General features: G+C 33.4%; 1 long non-coding RNA gene across 1 annotated transcript; it reads left to right on the plus strand.

Annotated features, from left to right (window-relative positions):
* The first annotated feature begins 3762 nt into the window (after positions 1 to 3762).
* On the plus strand, positions 3763 to 19503 carry LOC149771436 (uncharacterized). Its single transcript, XR_016418291.1, has 3 exons — positions 3763 to 3922; positions 15046 to 15122; positions 17035 to 19503. It is a non-coding gene; the product is annotated as an uncharacterized LOC149771436 (long non-coding RNA).
* The last annotated feature ends 727 nt before the right edge of the window (positions 19504 to 20230 follow it).

Below are 20230 nucleotides of genomic sequence, written 5' to 3' on the forward strand. Positions count from 1 at the left end.
GATGTTTACACTGTTTAAAAACAAACAAAATCCGCGGAATGCATTTCTTTTGTCTTTGGCTACAGACAGACCTATTCATATATTTAAAAATGTATTCATGGAATGAAAGAAGGGCGGGTACAATATTGTGTGCTTCGAAGGATATTGTGTAATCTTATGTAAACAGAATGTCACTTATTAGAAAACATGTACATTATTATTGTAATCGTTAAACCCTATAATTTTTTTACTTTGTTAAAAATCTTTCGCCCCAAAGTCCTCATATCGCCACGCTATAATACTGATCACGTTAATCCATTTAAAGCATTAAAATAATTATATTCAATAGCTTCTAAATTGGTTTCGAGTAAATCCGAAACATATTAGTTAAGAATGCAATAGAAGACTGAGTAAAGCTTTCAAAAAAACCGGTGTTATCACGTTCCATGGATGTGTTTATTGCAGGTTGCAGAGACAAATTATGAAAGGTAATAATTTTAAAAAAAATAGTAAGAAGACGTCGATCCAATATTTATAAAATAAAATAAAAATATTAAAAGTTGTGCACACAAATTTAGCTAGTTTTACACATGTAATAGACAAGATATGGAAATCATATGACAGAACATGCTTACGTGTTGTAAAATTGTTAGAAGATGAACGAAACTAATGAAAATGGGAATTAACTCATTTTCTTTCAAACCATACATGTAAACAAAGCCATCACATTACCTTAGTAATCTATTACAATATCAGAATCAAACGAAAATTTAAATTAAATCAATAGATAAGACAACTTTTTAGGACAACATCAAAATATAAGGGAAAGCCATACTGACGTCTCTATGTACATGTTGTATCGTTCAAAATATGACTTTGTTTTGAAGATTATTACTGGAGATAAACTAAAGAAAGGCCTTGAGACGATTTGTTTCAAAATTTCTTTGTTCAGGAGCGTCAGAGGGTTTAAATTCCTGCATTACTACACTATTGGCGCATATGTCGATTTGAACTCAGGTGTGAGTTATAATTGACTGTATGTGCAACGAAAATCATTGCCTTAAACTAAATATCGATCACTTGACACAGTTATATTGATGTCCCAGGTGGCCGTGATTTCTTAAATGCTCGCCTTTCCATATCACTGCCATCTCATTTCTAACTGTGTGGTTTCGAATCTCGGGCTCGGCCAGTGTAGGTATGTGAGAAAACTTGCCAGTAGCTTCCAGTGGGTCGGTGGTTCTTACCGGGATTTTCCTGGGTTCTACCTCCACCAGTTATACTAGCCGCCATGTATAGCCTATCATTTGCTTAGAAATGGCGTCAAACCCAAAACATTAACACCAACACCACCACCACCACCACTACCACCATCACCACCACCACCACAAACAACAACAATAACAATAACAATAACAACAGCAAATAGATATTTGAAAAAATTGAATTAGGATAATACATTCTGACAAAGACTGGCAATAATGCAATATAGACTGTTTTCAAGAATTAAATAAATCAGATAGGGAAGCACAAGCTGATACGAAAACGGAATTAAAATGCATACACACAAATTTAGCGCCAAAATAAAAAAGGATAAAGACTGAAGCGATCAAATATTTATGACCATAAAGAAAGATAACTATTATTCATATCTTTGCATAGGCGTAAGTGTTCTTGATCACAATATCTATGAATGTCTCTAAATATTCTTTTTAAACTTTGTTTTAAAAAAATTAAAACTCACTTTGTTTTCGAACTTTCTAAGTCTCAGTATTATATTACATATTTAAGAAATCAATAGTGAAACCAGCAAACTTTTACAATATTATCTAAAGTGGACAACTTTTTTTTTTAAAATCGTACCCACGAATGGTTAGAAGGATGAATTACTTCAGTTTCCCAGACAATATAATCTTTCTGAGGCAAATAATTATTTAACGAAGCAAGGAAAAAGTATTTTGGGTTTAATTATTTATTAAGTCTTTTTCTGGCTACCGACATGAAATTAAAAGAATTGAAGTTCAAACACAAGATGGAAACAGAGTTGAGAATGCTTCATCTTCGGAATGGGAAAGAAGAAAGCCAAATGCAAATGGAAAAAGAGGAATAAAGAAACACAATTGTAATTGCAGAAAGAAGAAAGGCAACTGCAACTGTAGGAAGTAGAAAGGGAGAGAGAAAGAGAAGATAGGCTAATTCAAATGAAAAGGCAAAGAAAAGAAGAGTGAAATACAGATATAGAGAGAAAGAGAAAAGGGAGAAACGTAATTTAAATTTAGAATGAAAGAATTATAGCTTGCAAGTGGAAAGCACAACCCCACTTTACGCAAATATTTAGGTTTTGATGTTACAGAAATATTACGTTAGTATCCCCGCTTTGAAGCAAAAGAAGTAGATCAATACGTTCCTCATTTTGAAATATTTATGAAAATGTTAAATGTCCATGAGAGCATTGGACTTTATTATAACAAGGTGTACTCATTGGCAAAGATCGTGAAGTCTCTACTTCACTGTCAGTACAACACATTGCTGATTATGATGTGGTTAAGGAATATATCTTGAAGAATTATGAGTTGGTACCTGAGGCACATCGTCAAGGTTTTAGGAATTGTAGAAAATCAACTGACCAAACCGATGTCGGTTTTGCATGGGACAAAAGCATGATTATTTTAATAGGTGGTACTCAGCCAAGATGGTTGGTTAACACTACGATAATTACAGACAACTCGTATTAATCGAAGAGTTCAGGAATTGCGTTCACAATTATGTTAAGACCCATCTAGATGAAGAAAAGGTCGAAACGTTAGAAAACGCTGTTCGTACAGCTGACGATTATTATTTCCTGAATCATAGATGTTCCTTTTTCAATAAAGTCTTCCACTCAGAAGCTTATTATGAAAAAGTCATTCCAGTCTCATACAAGCACTAAAATCTCAAACTGGCACAACTTTAAGAAATCAAGTTTCTGATAAGACTGATCAGAACTCTTAATTTCTTCCTACGTGCAGCTGTTGCAAGAAGAAAGGGCACGCTATTTTTGATTGTTTCAGATTGACAAATGAGCAACAGAAGCAACATAGAGCTATTCTAAATGCTCGTATTTCGTAAAGGTCAAGGTCGCTATCATGTAGTGAACGCGATACATTTGTTGAGTTAAACAAGCCACATTCTGATTTTATTATGGCGAATTATGAACCATTCATATCGAAAGGTTTTGTATCATTTATTAGTGATATGCTAATCATATCCCATTTATATTTTAAGAGACACGAGCGTCTCAGAGTATTTTTCTTATCAGATACTTACCTTTTATCTGAGACGTATTCTTCTAATGAAAGTGTTCTTATTCAGTGAGTAGAGTGCAGATTTGTTAATGATTCTCTCCATTGTGCAAATTGTATCGCCAGACTTAGCCTAAGGACCGGCGACAGTCTGAACAGTGTAGTTTTTACTTCATCGATGGTATTCAATTATTTAGTTGCATTGACCTAGATGCAGATAAGGTTGTAGTTAATCCACAAGTCTTGTTTTGGATAAAAATAAGTCGACTGTATTGAAAAAGAAAACCCTGACTTATACCAGCGTGTGCATTTACTAGAGCTATGGCAAAGAAACTGAGTGATGTTGATCAGAAAATTATTCCTTTATCTGACATACTCATTGGTCAAACTTTTGATGATTCGACCTTTACTCCTCGTTTGCATTAATCAAATGGTATTGATCACAGTGGTACTCTCTTAACTACTCATTCTCTTTATTCCAATCAGGGTGACAAACGATAATCACTCGATGTCGAACAGGAACAAACTCCAGAGATCTGTTTCTTTCAGAGGACTATTAACCAAACCGAATCCACAGAAGTACCCGTTTGTTATTGTATTAAAAATGGATGGCGTCCTTATGTGGAAATGGAGACATCTGAGGGACCCACTGGTGATGAGTGGTCAGTAATTTATGAAATTGTTGCTCCTGTTCGTATAGACAGGAAAGTTTTTGTCTTGCCCATGAAAATCTTTTGGTTGGATGCTTAGTGGTCAGTATGATTTATAGCAAGATCTTGAATCATTTGTAAAGTAAACTTGATGTTTATAAATACTGTAAATCTTGTCACGCTTGTCAAATGGTAGGAAAACTCAATCAGAAGATACATACATCTGCAACCTATTCCTGCATATGACGAACAACCTAGTAGAATATTGACAAGCTGTGTCGGTCCATTACCTAGGACCGATTTACGTAATCAGTACATCTTGACCATAATGTGTGCGTCCACAAGATTCCCAGAGGAAACTTCTTCGAGGAATATTAAAACTAAAACCATAGTAAAAGCCTTGATAAGTTGTTCTTTTTCCCCACACAATTTTGCCTTCCCTAATCTGTCCAATTGGATCAGGGATCAAATTTTATGTCTGGAATTTTTCAGCAAATTATGCATGAATTAGTCATCCAGTAATTTAAGTTTTCTATCACTCTGAAAACCACGAAAAAGATTTCATTAAACTTTGAATGATATGATTCCGTCACATTGTTTTGATACCGGAAAAGGTTGGGACGAAGGTGTTCATTTACTGTTGTTCGGGAACCCATTCAAGAATATTTAGAATGTAGTCCCTTTGAACTAGTTTTTGGACATACTGTAAGTGGACAACGAAAGTTGTTAAAAGAGGAAATTGCAAGAAATAAAATGCACTCTATTCAGTCTAAACTGACATGAAGGTACGACAAAAATAAAGAAGTAAAGAGTTTTTCAGCCTTCTGGTTTTCCTCTTCAGTCAAGGTGATAGGGTCCTTATGCAGATGAAAAGAGAGTAATGATTTAAACTATATCATGAATACCCCTGAATGGCGAAACCAATAAAACAACTTTGCCATATAAATATGTTAAAGGAGTATGGAATCCAATCGTCCTTCGGTTACTTTGGTGTAACCAGTCTTCGAAATTCAGAAATAATATGGATGAAAAACTTCCATACCTACAGCCACAAGAAAAATGTGAACTAAAACTTCAATTATTTGAATTACGATCGCTTTTTCCAGCTGTTCCAACACGAAAAAATACAATTTTACCATGACGTTGAAACAGTAGATTCCACATCTATGTAACAGCATTCGTACAGGATGAACCTCTTAAATCGGAATTAAAAAAAGAACTTCATTATTGGCTGGAGAATTATTTCAACTAACCAAGCAAATGTGACTGGAGTTCACCATGAATTCTTATACCGAAACTAGATAATATTTTCCGCATGTGCACCGACTATAATGAAGTGAACAGTGTGACATGAAGAGATTTACATTGCCAAGATTCGTTGACTGCATTGACAAATTGGGAATGCAAAATATGTCACCAAATTTGACCTTTTGAAAGGGTTTCGGCAAATTCCATTGACGGAAAAGGCAAAGAAATTTTCGGCGTTTTTAAGTAATACTGTTTAAAATAAAGGTTCACCTTGTACTTTCCCGTGTTTAATGAACATGATTACATCTGGTCTAGATAAGTTGCGAGGCTTAAATCGATTACGTCATCATCTACAGCTGACACCTGCAAAGATCACTTGGAGACGATAGTGATACAAAGTTGACAATTAATTTAAGAAAACTTTAGTTTTGTCGCTTTTTATTTACATTTCTAGGACATATGGAGCGACACGGAAAAGTTAAACCTATATAAGTTAAGGTCAAGTTTATGTCTTAACTCCCTGTATCTTGCAGTATAAAAGCAAATGATGCGGTTTCTAGGTATGGCTGGATATTATCCAAAAATTTGCTCCAATTTTTCCATTATTTTTTAACCCAATCTGTTAAGTAAGCAAAACAAGTTTCATTGGTCTGAAAAATGTTCAAGGCCAAGTGATGTTGTGATTGTAGAATTATTGATTCTAGAGAAAAAAAAATGGTGTAGATCATCAAATGTGCTATTTTTCGAAAAAATAAATAAGCATCAGAGACATTATTCCACAATAAAGAAGGAATGTTTGGCTTTGATGTTGGCTTCGCAGCACTTTGAAGTGTATATTAGTTCAGCTCCGCCGTTTTTTGTTTTCAGTGATAACAACCCCCTTCGGTTCATGAAAAACCAAACTCAGATATTATTAAGGTCGAGTTTGATGTTGCAGGAACACAATATTGATATCAGGCATATACAGAAATATTATATTGCTTTATGTATGGTATGTGTCATAAGACTTCATCTTCTGTAATTTTTAATCAATGTAGATCGACTAATATTTAAAAGAAAGCTTTCGTATATAAATATTTCTTTTTGGATGGGAGGTGTTATATGTTTAATTTGCATTTGTTATTTTGTTTCCATAATTATATTTTATGTATATTTTTATTTTGTACTTGATCTTGTTACCTGACCAGTACCTTTTAATTTTGTAAGCAAATAATATATAGCTAACATTTTCCATATGAGTGTGGGTTACATATATATATATATATATATATATATATATATATATATATATATATATATATATATATATATATATATACCATAAAATTTAGACCATATTCAATTTCAGGTAAATTTGTTGAAACAACCCTTTCTAATAATAACTTGAAATTTTCAAAGACTATTGATTCCTTAGAAAACATATACATGTATTAGTACGGATAGGCTCCAGTCTCGTTAGAGATATGTGTTTATATTGAAATTATGAATGGAGTAACACCTGTATTAAGCGTATAAACCCCAACTGAGAAACTGGTCTCATACAACAGATGATTGCTTGATACAGGTCATTCCTTACAAAGTTTGACTGATAGTAACTCAAGCGTAAAGCTTTTAGAGAAAGGAAAAGGAAAAACCATGATCTTTAAAAAGAATTTGTTATTGCATGCTCGATTTAGAATATATCGATTAAACTTATAAATGCATTTATTGTTGTACTTCTAAAGTAAAGCTAAGATTTGTTGTGCCTGTCGGTCTTCATTAGGAATGGTCCGATGCTTCAGCCCTGAATGAACATGTGTAAATGAGCAAATCTGTTCAGATGCATTTGGAAAACAGCTAACGGCGCAAAGACTCTTGTCTTAAGATGACTTGAACATATCCTATTATGAAACAATAACACTGATATATATGATAGAGGCGGATCCAAAATTAATTATCGTTACAGTATCGTTTAGGAGGTTAAGGGTGTAAGTAAGTGGACAAGTGGTCTGTGGTATGGACGTGCGCGTGTGTGTGATTTAGATTTTTAACATAGCTTTAACACTTTTCCAGTCATATCGCTACGATGTCTGCCGTGCGGCAGTTTAAAATGATGCCTAGCACTGGGGCAACATGCTGCAGACATTATCCTGACATCAGGCCGACCAGTCCTAGCACAAACCTCTTAATGCTGAGCGCCTAGCGAGGCAGCTGTAAGTACCATTTTTAGTAGTCTTTGGTATGACTCGGCCGGGGTTCGAACCCACGACCTCCCGCATCCGGGTCGGACGATCTAACCACTAGGCCACCCGAGCAGTCTTATGGATATGGAAGAGTTTGAGCTTAATTTTACCGATTTTAATGTAAAGAAAACTATAATCAAGGAAATGTTCTATCTTGGATCTCTCTAGTTTTCTCCGCCGCCATACTTGTCCCCCACCCCCTTCTCCACGTCCCCTGCTTCCTGGATGGATACATGTGCGTCGTCATAATCAATGTATGAAAAGGAGTTTAACGGAACTAGACGTCATTATTTTCGGACGATGATGAATTTGGACTGTTCATATGAAAGTTTCCGATTATTGGCTTTTCACCTTTCGTTGTTTTTTTAAGTTATCGGTAGAAATGATTTTTTTTGCACTTATGTAAGTACATGAATTACATTAAAGTTTTAACTTTGCTGGAAGTACTCTTCAGAGCTCAAGTACAAATTTTATCATAAGGTTTTGTGACAAATGACAACATCAATGGATGCCGCCATGATTAAGCATTTGAAAAACGTCATGTTATTGACTTTCATATACAGTGCAAGATTTATTTTCCCATAAGCAAATATTCGGCTAGGTGATCTAATTACAGACCTGGTCAACCCTGAAAATTTATGGAAGTTTGGAAATATGAGATGGCATCATAATGTTTTGAGGCGATAAATTTAAACGCATGGTTTATTCTCATTGATTACTAAATCTATAAATTATATCTTTCATCTAAATTCAAACCCTAATCGCTGCAGGAGATATTTAGATATACATTTTTGAATCTTAAAAGGAGACGGGGATTTTGCTTATGTGTTAGCTTTTATAACTGGAATACGAATATTGTTTAACAAGTGGAAGTTATTGAACAATCTATCTATCTATCTATCTATCTATCTATCTATCTATCTATCTATCCATCCATCCATCCATCCATACATACATACATGCATGCATATATATATATATATAACGCATTTGGTCAATTGACACTTTTAGCATTGACATGTTTCGTGCTTATGTGCGTGCTTGTAGAATATCCATCCATGTATGCATGCGCATGCATGCATACATACATACGTACGTACGTACATAGATAAATAGATACATACATACATACATAGATAGGGGGCCCCGAGTGGCCGAGTGGTCTAAAGCGCTCTCCGTTACGGATCACTGCCATCTCACCTCTGTCTGCGTAGGTTCAGTCTCGGATTCGGCCAATGTGGGTATGTGAGAAAGCTTGCCAATAGCTTCTCGAAGGTCGGTGGTTCTTTCTGGGGATTTCCCGGGTTCTTCCTCCACCATTAATACTGGCCGCCATGTATAGCCTATCGTGTGTTGAAAAATGGCGTTAAACCATACATACATACATACATAGTAATCTATTTTATGGCAGCGAATAGATTTCGTTGTCGGTTACAACAATATTTTAAGTGACCTGAAAGAAACCAATATATTATAGTATTTTAAAAATAAAAGCACAAAAGTAAAACTCTATTAATATCTATAATAGACATCAAATACTGATTACTCCTTGCAATATTTACACAATTTATGTAAACACAAGTTGTTAGGTTTAAATAGAGATCTATTGAATCGGATATAATATGTGGGCCATGAAAGCCTAACAATATACATATATTTCTAGATCAGGTAAATTATTATAATCGACACCATTCAAATTTAGTTGAGTCTCTACATAAAAGAGAATGTTTCCCCATGAATACGTTTTTGACTACCTTGTTAATTGCATTAAAAGCTGTTACAAAGACGTAACACAAATACTGACAACGTTCAACTTGAGAAGATAATCACTGCAGAAAAAAATGTGATATCTCTTTTCAAAAGTCTACTCAATGTTTTAAGTGCTGCATTGATGCGTTTCATTTAACTTGTGTGCATGTACAATTAAACCTTTAGGCCCACAATAAGGAATTTTTACTTGTAAATGTTATTCACGTTTTGAAGTTAGTAGAAGTTTGTGCAAGGTTTTGGATTAAGATTCTTACCATCCTCTTGTACTTTCTCTTGATTGTGAGCAGTTATGTGTTCACCAAATGTTTACGTCATTGCTATAATTTGTACCCAGCATGAATACCAACACCCATTACAAAGGCATATTGACATGCTTATTAGGATTGTCTATGTTCTTCTAAAGTAGCATCTGAACTGATGCAAAAACAAGGAGGACAGTCATCATCCATATTATTTAAAAAGGGATAACCAAACCTTATTCTCTCTGTGTTTCATTCCGCAGCCAAGTATCTTGTTATATAGTTCTAAATGCATATTATCTCTTCTGTTGTGATACCAAAGGTTGAATAGACTGCGTTTTCTGTGAATGCTAGACTATTGCACCTAAAATTAAAAGTGTAACATATTTTGATATTGATGTCAGGTGTAAATAAAGCTTTCGTACATAACAATTTGACGTTTGTTTTAATTAGGTTGCCTTGTTTCTTAAATAAAATTAGTCCGGATCGCTACATAAATATAGACTGGAAGAAAATTAGTAAATAATGTTCAGAAATTTTGTTTTATCCCCGAAGCATGAACAATTACAACGGAAGATTTGCACGACTTAACCGAAGGCTTCGAAAAATCAAAGAACATTGTATGAACACTAGTAACAACCATTTGTAACTGCTTTCTTGATTTTGCAATTAAAAGGTACTTAGAATGACAATGAAAGTTTATCAGTGAAATGATAAAACTTTGTAAAACTCGATTCTCTGCATATCTTTGAAAATAGCAAGTATTTATACCTGAAATACTCTGATGTGATTATATGTTGTCTACCAGTAGTGAGATATATCGCGTATGTTAGAACTACATTTATCTTACATGGATAGATAACTTCATACGTGCCCAAATTAAAACTAGTCCAAGTATGAAATCACTAAAACCTTTATTAGCAAATATGTTTATTCTTAAAACTAGTCCAAGTATGAAATCACTAAAACCTTTATTAGCAAATATGTTTATTCTTAACTTTAATATTTGTATTTATACATTACTATGTAAGTTTCATCAGGATCTTCTTCTTCCTTCATAGAAAAAAAAGATATACCAATGTACATTACGTATGGCTTTACATTTCGTTTTGATTTTACGAAATCTGTTTTTATATCTCGATATTTTGTAGCTTAAAGTTCCTCCCTTCCATAAAATGTTAAGACAAAGAAATAAATTATAAGACAATCTCTTAACGCTAAGGCAGTTGCCCATGTACCTTTAATAAGCAAATGTTTGTATATGCCCATTTTATAATACTTTATGTTTCCTTTAGTAAACTGTTGTTCGAGATAATTTGAATCTTTTCTTGCAAGTTTTATCTCTTTGTATAATGTGTCATCGCTTCCCTGTAAAAAAAAACAATATTATTAAGTAGTTTTCCTTACATTCTTTTTTTTGCTGCTTTCGTGTGTGTCTGCGTTGGCTGAAACCTCATATATGAGGCGATAAAATCTCATTTATTTGTAAAGACAGTTTTATTAATCATACTGCTTAACATAATTTCTTTCACATTTACTTTGTTTTATTTTTGTCCTATATATTTTTGTCCATCTTTTGCAACTCTGACAATATATTAGTTTGGAAGTTAATATCTTTTTTACATTTTTAATCATCAGTGATCCACTTTCCTACTGCGTACACTTCGCAAATCTCTGATGTTTCGTGTTGCATTTTTCAAGCTGATTTCGTACCATCGCATACATAACATTTTAATGTCGTTATTTGTCACAGTCACTAAATGTTGATACAATATATGAAATAAGAACTTTTTATTTATTTATTGCTTCGTGGCGGAGCGATTAATATGGAAGCTGGTAACTGAGGTCTATATCATTTAATAGTGAACTAGTCTGAGCTTTAAATATCCGTGATATTCAACCAAAGCTGGCTAAACTGGTTGTGTAAACTATAAATACTTCTATTCGCTTTCATTTTGGGCCATCACAAAGAAACTCAGATTTCTAAATACGTGCCCTTGAGCGCTGGTTTGTATACATTAATCACACTATTTGAAGTTTCTCGGTATGATAGATCAAGTGCTACACGGAATTTGAAGTAGAGAAGACCCAATTAAGTGCAAAGAACACTCGACGTTTTAGAAAATTGACAAAACCAATGAACAGTCTTAAATGTTTCAATGCTTTTTGCTATCCTTTATTTACGACAAATTCGTCATGGCTTGTCCTTTTGTTAATATCGTGCACAACAGGAAGATTCTTTATCTTAAGGATATGTCTAAAAATTGTCGTGGGCAACACGTACTGGATAAACCAAGCAGAAATTAATATTATATTATTTTAATTGGTTATTTATTGCTATATATATATATATATATATATATATATATATATATATATATATATATATATATATATATATCAGTAATTACTACCAAATTGTATGGTTTTAAGCATTAAAATAATTGTATCCAATGGTTTTCAAACTGATTTAAATCAGAAACGAATTAGTTAAGAATAAAATAAAGACTGGATTATGTAAATAAATTCAATAATATCACCTTCCTTGGAGGGGTTTATCACTGGTTGTAGAAATTGAAGATAATATTAAAATATCGGTAGAGGAGAGGATTATCAGTTATTTACAAAATAAAATGAAACATAGTTTTGCACGCAAGTTTACATTGCTTTCATACCAATTAAATCGAAAAGATAAGGAACTCATATCACGTAACAAGCTTAAATGTAATAGACAAGTTAAGGAACTCACATCACATGACATGCTGACATGTACGTAGAACAATAAAGGAAATAATGGAAATGGAAAAAACATAACATTCCATTAACATTAACTCGTTTACTTTCACACCATACCTGTGAACAACGTCATCGTATGAAGCAAACAATATATTACCTTATACACATTTTAAGAAAATCTAAATTTAATCAATAGGAAAAACGACCCTCTTGTCTTGCAGACAACATCAAAGGTATATATATATATATATATATATATATATATATATATATATATATATATATATATATATATATATATACGTGTTTATGAGGGGACTTTACTGGAGTGGGCCCTGGGTAGCTGAGTCTTAGACTGTTGTTACCATTATATATCACTGACACCTCACTTCTGTCCGCTTGTCTTCGAGTCTCTGGTTCGCCATCTTTGGTATGTAAGAAAGCTTGCCAGTAGCAGCTGGCCATGTGTCAGTGATTCGCCGAGGGTTTTCCCCGGGTTCCTCCTCCACCAAATATACTAGTCGCCATGTAGAACCATGTATAGTTAGCTAATCATGTGCTAAAAATGGTGGTAAACCCAACTCAGACCTTTTAATGGAGATAAATGAAGGCATGTAAAGGAAGGCCTTGATCAGATTTATGCTTCTTTATTCGGGAGCGTCCTGCAGGGCTACACTATTGAAATAAATGTCAATGAAACCCTGTGTGATCAACAACTGCCTGATTTTACAACAAAAACCTTTGCCTTAAACCAAATATCGCACGCACTTCAGAGGAGAATGCATATTGAGAAAATACTGTCAATAATCCCATATAGACTTTTGTGAGAAGGAAATAAATCAATAATTACGCCATACACCCCGGAAAAAAAAAGAGAAACAGGGAGTGGGTAAGAAAGGAAAGAACGAAACCTTAAAGAAATATACATTGCTCTATATTCATCTATCGCATAGGCCTAAGTGTTATTTCAGGCCAAAGTATGTAAGAATTTTCAAAAATAATATGAATGTAAATGACGAGGTTCCCTACCCCCAAACCTACCCAAACAACCCCACGAAATTAGTGTGGAACAATAAGAACATTTCCTTGAGTAATATGTCTTTGTTTTGTTATAGTTAGATGGATAAAATTATGCAATGGAAACGATTAAAATGTAGAAGCTTTTGTGTAACTTTGGTCTCAAAGTCTTTGAAGGGGTTCTTTGCCACAGACATATCGCATACCTGTTTAAAGGCACTATAAACGATATTGCAGGATCCATCCCTACATACGGCAGAAAGTCAAGCTATTACTATGAACTATACAACAACCTTTTAAACAGACAATGATTTCCTTAATGATAATAGATTATGTGTTTATTAAATGTTGCAATACGGAGTTATGATAAGATTTACCGCAAACCACAACAGACAAGGATATCTGTACTGGGTCTGGACTTGACTGAGTCACAGACAATGATATCTGTAATGTAACGTGTGGGAGGATGTTTATGTGTGTATGTTGATTAATGGTTGCAAATTGGATTTAGGAATATATTTAGTAATACTTTATTTTAGACTACAATATTTAAAAATGTATAGCTATTCTCCGTCTTCATCTTGTTAATGCATGTTTTCTGGTTGATTTTAAAATCTGATACTTTGTATCTTCTATATCAGAAGTGTGTTTAACAAAGCATTTTGTATTATATTCATCCGCGATATACGAGATTAGACAGATTATAGTTTGTGACAGATCTGAACTATTTTAATTCGCATTTTGTTTCGTCCTGACTATCTTCATCGTAAGCAATATGTTATATGTATTGTCAAAATCGTCTCTACCAATGTCTGCTTTTTTCAAAATATTTCATTGGATAGAAAATAACGTAAAGAAAACTTACGAAATAAAAATAGCAGTAGCCATATTTCCCCTGAAACCAGTGAATGGGGTATAGCCTGTGGGACTGTATTGAGATAACTAGTGCATCTTTAAATAACGAGACGCTTAAAACGATTCAAGAAAATCTAAGAACCTTTGGTCAATGCAAGATCAGTTAAAGTATTCAAGTTATTAATAGGTGTTTCCATTGTAGAAAAATCATTTTTGATCGGTAAATTTATATTCATAGATGACTGGAATGATCTAGAGAAACTGTTGACAGTAGAGTTCATAACATGGAAGGGTACGAGATGATTCACCAGATTGTATTATTTAATTTGAGGTTGCTTCTATCAGCACTAAGCTCTTGCTTTATAACTTTTAAACATATTTTTTGAAGAGTCAAGTGTCGGGAAAAATCCCACTTAATAAATGCATACTGGGTGCTTTGTAATTGATGTAAATACATAATGGGTACTTTGTAATTAATGCAATGTATACTGAGTGCTTTGTAACTGATGTCAGTGCATACTGGATGCTTTGGAATTGATGTAAATGTTTAATGGGTGCTTGTAACTGATGCCATGTATACTGGGTGATTTGTAATTGATGTAACTGTATACTAGGTACTTGTATTTGATGCCATGCATACTTAGTGCTTGTAACTGATACAATGCATACTTGGTGCTTTGAAAATGATATAAATATATACTTGGTGCCTTCAAATTGATATAAATGCATACTGGGTGCTTTGAAATTGATGTCATGCATACTGGGTTCTTGAAATTAATGCCATGCATACTTGGTGCTTTGCAATTGATGTAAATGTATACTGGGTGCTTAGTAATTGACCATCTGCACCTTTGACAAACATTCTAGCAACTGTTGTTGTTACTGTAGTATATATATGTTAGGTAACTAATTGTTTCAGCGAAACAAAAGAAGGAGGACTAAATTTTATTATCCAAAATCTCAAAAATAAATTGTTTCGACTTCTCTATTATGCTTACCAGTCTCTCTTTTCAAGGATATTTATTCCTTCTTATATCTGTTTTCGCAGCTTACATATATAGGTGCTCGACCAGTGGACATATTCTCTGTATTGTTCTGGGCCAGAACGATCAAAAGAGGAGCAAGGTATAAAATGATTAAACATCTTGGTTATCTACACCTTTAGGTTGTGTGAAGTATTACCATCCACGAAAGAAGTCGTTAGTTTGTACACTGTGTGTTTTCAACTTACAAGGTAAACCTACATTATATTTTGGTCAGTAGGGAGTACTTTGAGATGAAAACAATTAAAAACAAGCTCATGATGTTTATATGCCTTAAAATTAAAAAATTAGGCAATATTTGGCAATCCATTTTTTATTATCCCGAAATGATTCGCTTGGGTCATGTAGGGCTGAAAAAAGAGGAGGTTCATGTACTGGAAGAATAATTTTCATCTTATCAGATTTGCTACAGCCCAAGTAAGAGTTGTTGGAATCATACATATCTCTGTAATAATGGTACCAATTGCCCATCCTTTCTCTGTTCTAATGATCTCTTTTAACACTGCAAACAATGACTATGTTTTTCTGATTATTTTTCCAATCAAGTTCTAAAGTTATGCCACAGATGAATTAGACGTCCAACTATTTTTGTGCCTTTTCACTTTCAATGTTTTCCAACAGTTCTTATAATTTAACGTTTCGGCTACGCCCGTGTTTAGCTGAAACTATTGTAATCTCGTCTATCCCTTTGTCATAAGTTTCAACGTCTAATTCCATATATTATGGTATCAATTCCGCAACTAGTACAGCATATAAATATGCAGTGAATTATCGTACGTTTCCAATTATTATATTTTCTAATTATTTTGTGGCAATCTTCTCTCCTTCTCGTACAAATGATTCATTTGGATTGATCAATTTTATCTAAAAATTCATGAGGAGCTCTTATTATCTGTCTGGTGGTCACCGCTGGTTGTAAACGCTATTAAAAGGAAGGATCTGTCTGTGTTATTTGTTTATATCTTGCTATTTTCTTCTTTCGTTCATATTGAAGACTTAAGAAATATACTGCCACCTTTGGTATTGCTGTGAAATTAGTTGCTAATATAATCTTTAGTTTATCCTTCTTTTTGTAAAGTTGTCTTAACTATTTACCTACTTCTTGTTAATACAATGTTTTTCTTTAAATTTTAAATGAGATTGAGTTAACCGATATTGTGTGTTATCTTTGTATGGCTTGTGTATTAAGCGTTTCTTGTCATTTTATAGCAATTGTTAACATTTCTTGCTGCAAAACATTTTTCCTTCGTCAAAGTGTCTCCTGTATCTAATATCTGAATATGTATCGTGTATTATCATCTAACTTGTTTTTGCTTTCTCAGCCCATTTTTATTTTGAGACACCATAAAGTGCTCTCAAAAGGTAATTAAATACGTTGTTATTTTTCATATGTTAACATGTCAACAGTGGCCGCCTTCATATTGTTCCGTTTAATTGATCCCAATTCAACTATATTTGTGTAAGCAAATGGACTTTTAGGACAGTAGCATGGGTGTCTTAAATACGCTTGTTAGACAATCAATCATTGAAACGAAAACAAGTGAGTTCTTTATGCTTGCTAAATTGCCTTAATTACACACAATAAATCAACAGAACGAACATGTAGACTGTAGAAAGATGGCTTTTATCTTCAGCAAAGTTACAATGTTTCTTCAATACTTTCAAATATATGAATGCCTTATACGTATTTTATTCCTTGTTGAAGCTATATTTGTCAATCGATGTAAATGTTTGATGTTTGATGCTTCTTATCTCTACACTACAATCGTTAAATGTAATATGTAGATCTAAAGTTTTTAAAAGCTTTACACAGTCTTGTGTCTTGTTAAGAACCCGATAGTGTTGTTATTTCTGTAACCTTTCTGTGACTCTTGAATTCAATACGTGTCTTTGTGACATTATTTATGTACAGTAAAAGAAAAAACGGATGTGCGCCAGAAATTGTGGAATTTTATTTACTGCGCTATTGATTTGGATTTTTGTTTTTATTTCAGTGAATCGTAATCCTACACGAGTTGGATGAAATCTCTATAGTAATTGTAATAATCAATTAATTTCTGTACCAGAACTCAAGCACTAACTCTGTTTCCAAGCCTGTTTGCAGTAGTGCAAGTACAGTTCTTAGTAAAAATGTAATGGGCGATGGCAGCATTGTAACTGAAATCAATTGTGTTAATTAACCGATTTATTAAAGAACCAGAATGGTGTTTTATCAATTCTAACAAAGAGTTTAACAATTGGCTCCTAAATGTTGAAAGTTGGTGGCAGAAAATGTATTGACCAATACTGACCTGGATCTGATTTATCAGCTTTCTTAGAAGTAGCCGTTCAGTTTTCAGGTGTTTGGAATCTTACTTGATATTAATCATGCAGGCGAAACACTCAGAAATAACAGGGTCACATATTTTTAAGAATCTGGGTTATTAGTTGTCAGTGCAAGGGGCTATTTTGAATGAGAGAAGTTCTTCAATATATTCAGCAGACACATCGTTAAATACACATTTCTTGTTCTCGCTCAGAATGAATGTATATACACAAACAATCCCACAATGACGATTGGATTGATTTTATAATATTTTTGTAATATTCTTCAGAATTAAATATATTCCTAACATCACGATTAGAATTATTACTACTTTTTTCATTAACTTCAAGAGAAGAATACCAACTGTGTGCCTGTTTAGGAGAAAGTCTTTTATTATAAACCACATTAGTTTGCTGTCATCTTTAGAATCATTTATGGCAGAACAATACAAATGTTTGTTTTTTTTAAATTCTTTTTTGTTTTTATTAGCTATTAGTGTTTTAATTGTTCATATTGTTGCTGCTTTTTATTTTTAAGCAATTGGCAGTTTTCAGGTGAAGACAAAATTCTAGTTTTTTTATATAATCATAATCTCTGTTTATGCCATTGTTGTGCTAGGATTTATTTTTTTTTTAATGTAACCTTATAGTTTTAGTTAGACCAAGCTTTTGGAGAATACTACTGAAAACATATTCCCATACTGCATAGCAAAAGTCAATATCATCATTGTATTGGTTGATTTCCATGGAGCGTTATACAGATAAAACGAAGACTGTTTTATTATGTTCTTATATAACCATAACAACTCTCACAAAAATTATAAATGATTGTTTATGTCACTGCCAGATCTAGTCTACAGTGGGATGTCAATATCTTGTTATTGTTGTTGCTGTTTATAAATCGCCAGGCAACGTGCACCGGAGGTCCAATCCAAACGCTCGAGGAGTGAATTATATCAGACATAACGGCAGGACCGTCAACATCATTGCCCTTCTTAACTATATCATAATTAGCTACTTTATCCATTTTTAAATCGACAATGTTTTGTGGTACTGTTAATTATTATTTGTACCTTACTTTGGAACACATATATTTTTTATAGATGGGTATTTGCCTCAGTTTAAGCAAGACGCTGGATTATTGGACAATTTCAGGAGAATATCACTCAGTATTAGAAGCGTATCATTACCATCGATATCATAATATAATTTAACTTGGAAGTCTGCTTTCGTATTATTGAAATTTTACCATAATGTATTCGTATGTGATGTAACATTGCTCTTCCAAGCCTAGTAGCTTCATAAACCCTCTAACATAATCTAATGCTGTCAAAAAAGACTGTGTAACAATGTTCCGTTTTGTACATGTGAAAGATATATTAGATTTTGTTGTCTCAATATATTAAAGTAAACCACAAAATTCCCCCTTACCTGTTTGATTGATTTTATCATCATCTTTCATAATCTGTCATATAAGATGAAATCTTAACCCAATCTGCCCCGTTCCTATCTGAAATTACTTATTTTATTGACCAATGAGATATCTTCAATCGTTATGAGAGGAAATGCCAAATTTTTTGCCAGCTATAAAACCATTGTTTTTAGTTTATGTTGTTATTGTTTATTGTGTTTCAAGTCATGACATAGCACATTCAGACAGCGTGTTTCATGTCTGAATGCAAACTCGACATCTATTAAAAAAGACAAACATTTAAGTAACTCAGAACATTATTAAATTTCAGTAAGAAATACCACAACCAGATGTTGACACTCATACTGACAAATTAAGTTTCTTCTTCTTAAACCTCATAACACAGTATCCTGTTTTATTAACATAATCATTAATGCAAAATTTTAAAGTATACGTAGCAGACCTGTTTGAAAAGAGTGGGTTTCCATATATTACATTTGTATCTGGTTAAGAACGTTTGATACATCATTTGGTATGTGTTGAAAGTCTGAATAGGGAACGTCAAACTGATTAGCATGTCACATTTTTAATCATGGCATTCATTAATGATCTGAACTTGACCTAGTTTTGACTTATCGTCTAAACTATTACCTTATGCCTATCATATAATATCAAATATATCGATTTATATTAAAAAAAACACAGCAGAAAATGGATTTCCATTTGCAAATACATTAAACTTCTAATTACTTTTTCCTCATCCACGTACAAATCTTTGCTGATCTCTCTCTCTCTCTTTCTCTCTCTCTCTCTCTCCCTCTCTCTCTCTCTTGTTAATTTTTTCTACTGCAATACTATGCTAGTCTCCTTGAGTTTTCATTTCTTTACGCTGTTCCTCTATCATATTTTTTGGTTGTATTTGTAGAATTGTAAAACTGATGGCATCAGAAATATTGAAAATACCTTTAATTTGTATAATTTAATTTCGATTAATATATAAATGTCTAATTAAAGGTTTCAGAAAATTACATCCGTGTACCTACACACTATGAAAAGTGTACTGATTGTATATCATCCATGTGATGTAAAAACTCTTCCCGAATAAATTATTTTCGTTAATTTTGTGGTAATTATTGTGACTGAAGGCCGTAAGGATGCATTCAAAATTGTACATGGTAAATATTTTCAGGAGGAAAAATACACATTTGATTGTGTAATTGTATGAGGCATACAGGAAAACTACACAGCTGCTTGTGTGTTGTTGCTGTTATTATTGTTGGGTTTAACGCCATTGTTCAGCGCAGGAGAGGCTATACATGGCTGTCCGTATAAATGGTGGTGGAAGAACCCGGAAAATCCCAGAAAGAACCACCTACCCATGCCCACATACCCACACTGGCCGAACCCGAGATTCGAAACAACGCAGACAGAGGTGAGATGGCAATGATCCGTAAGGATGAGCGCTTTAGACCACT

Source organism: Sinohyriopsis cumingii, unplaced genomic scaffold (genome assembly GCF_028554795.1).
Source record: "Sinohyriopsis cumingii isolate HCF-2022 unplaced genomic scaffold, ASM2855479v2 utg001869l, whole genome shotgun sequence".
Lineage (NCBI taxonomy): Eukaryota > Metazoa > Mollusca > Bivalvia > Unionida > Unionidae > Sinohyriopsis > Sinohyriopsis cumingii.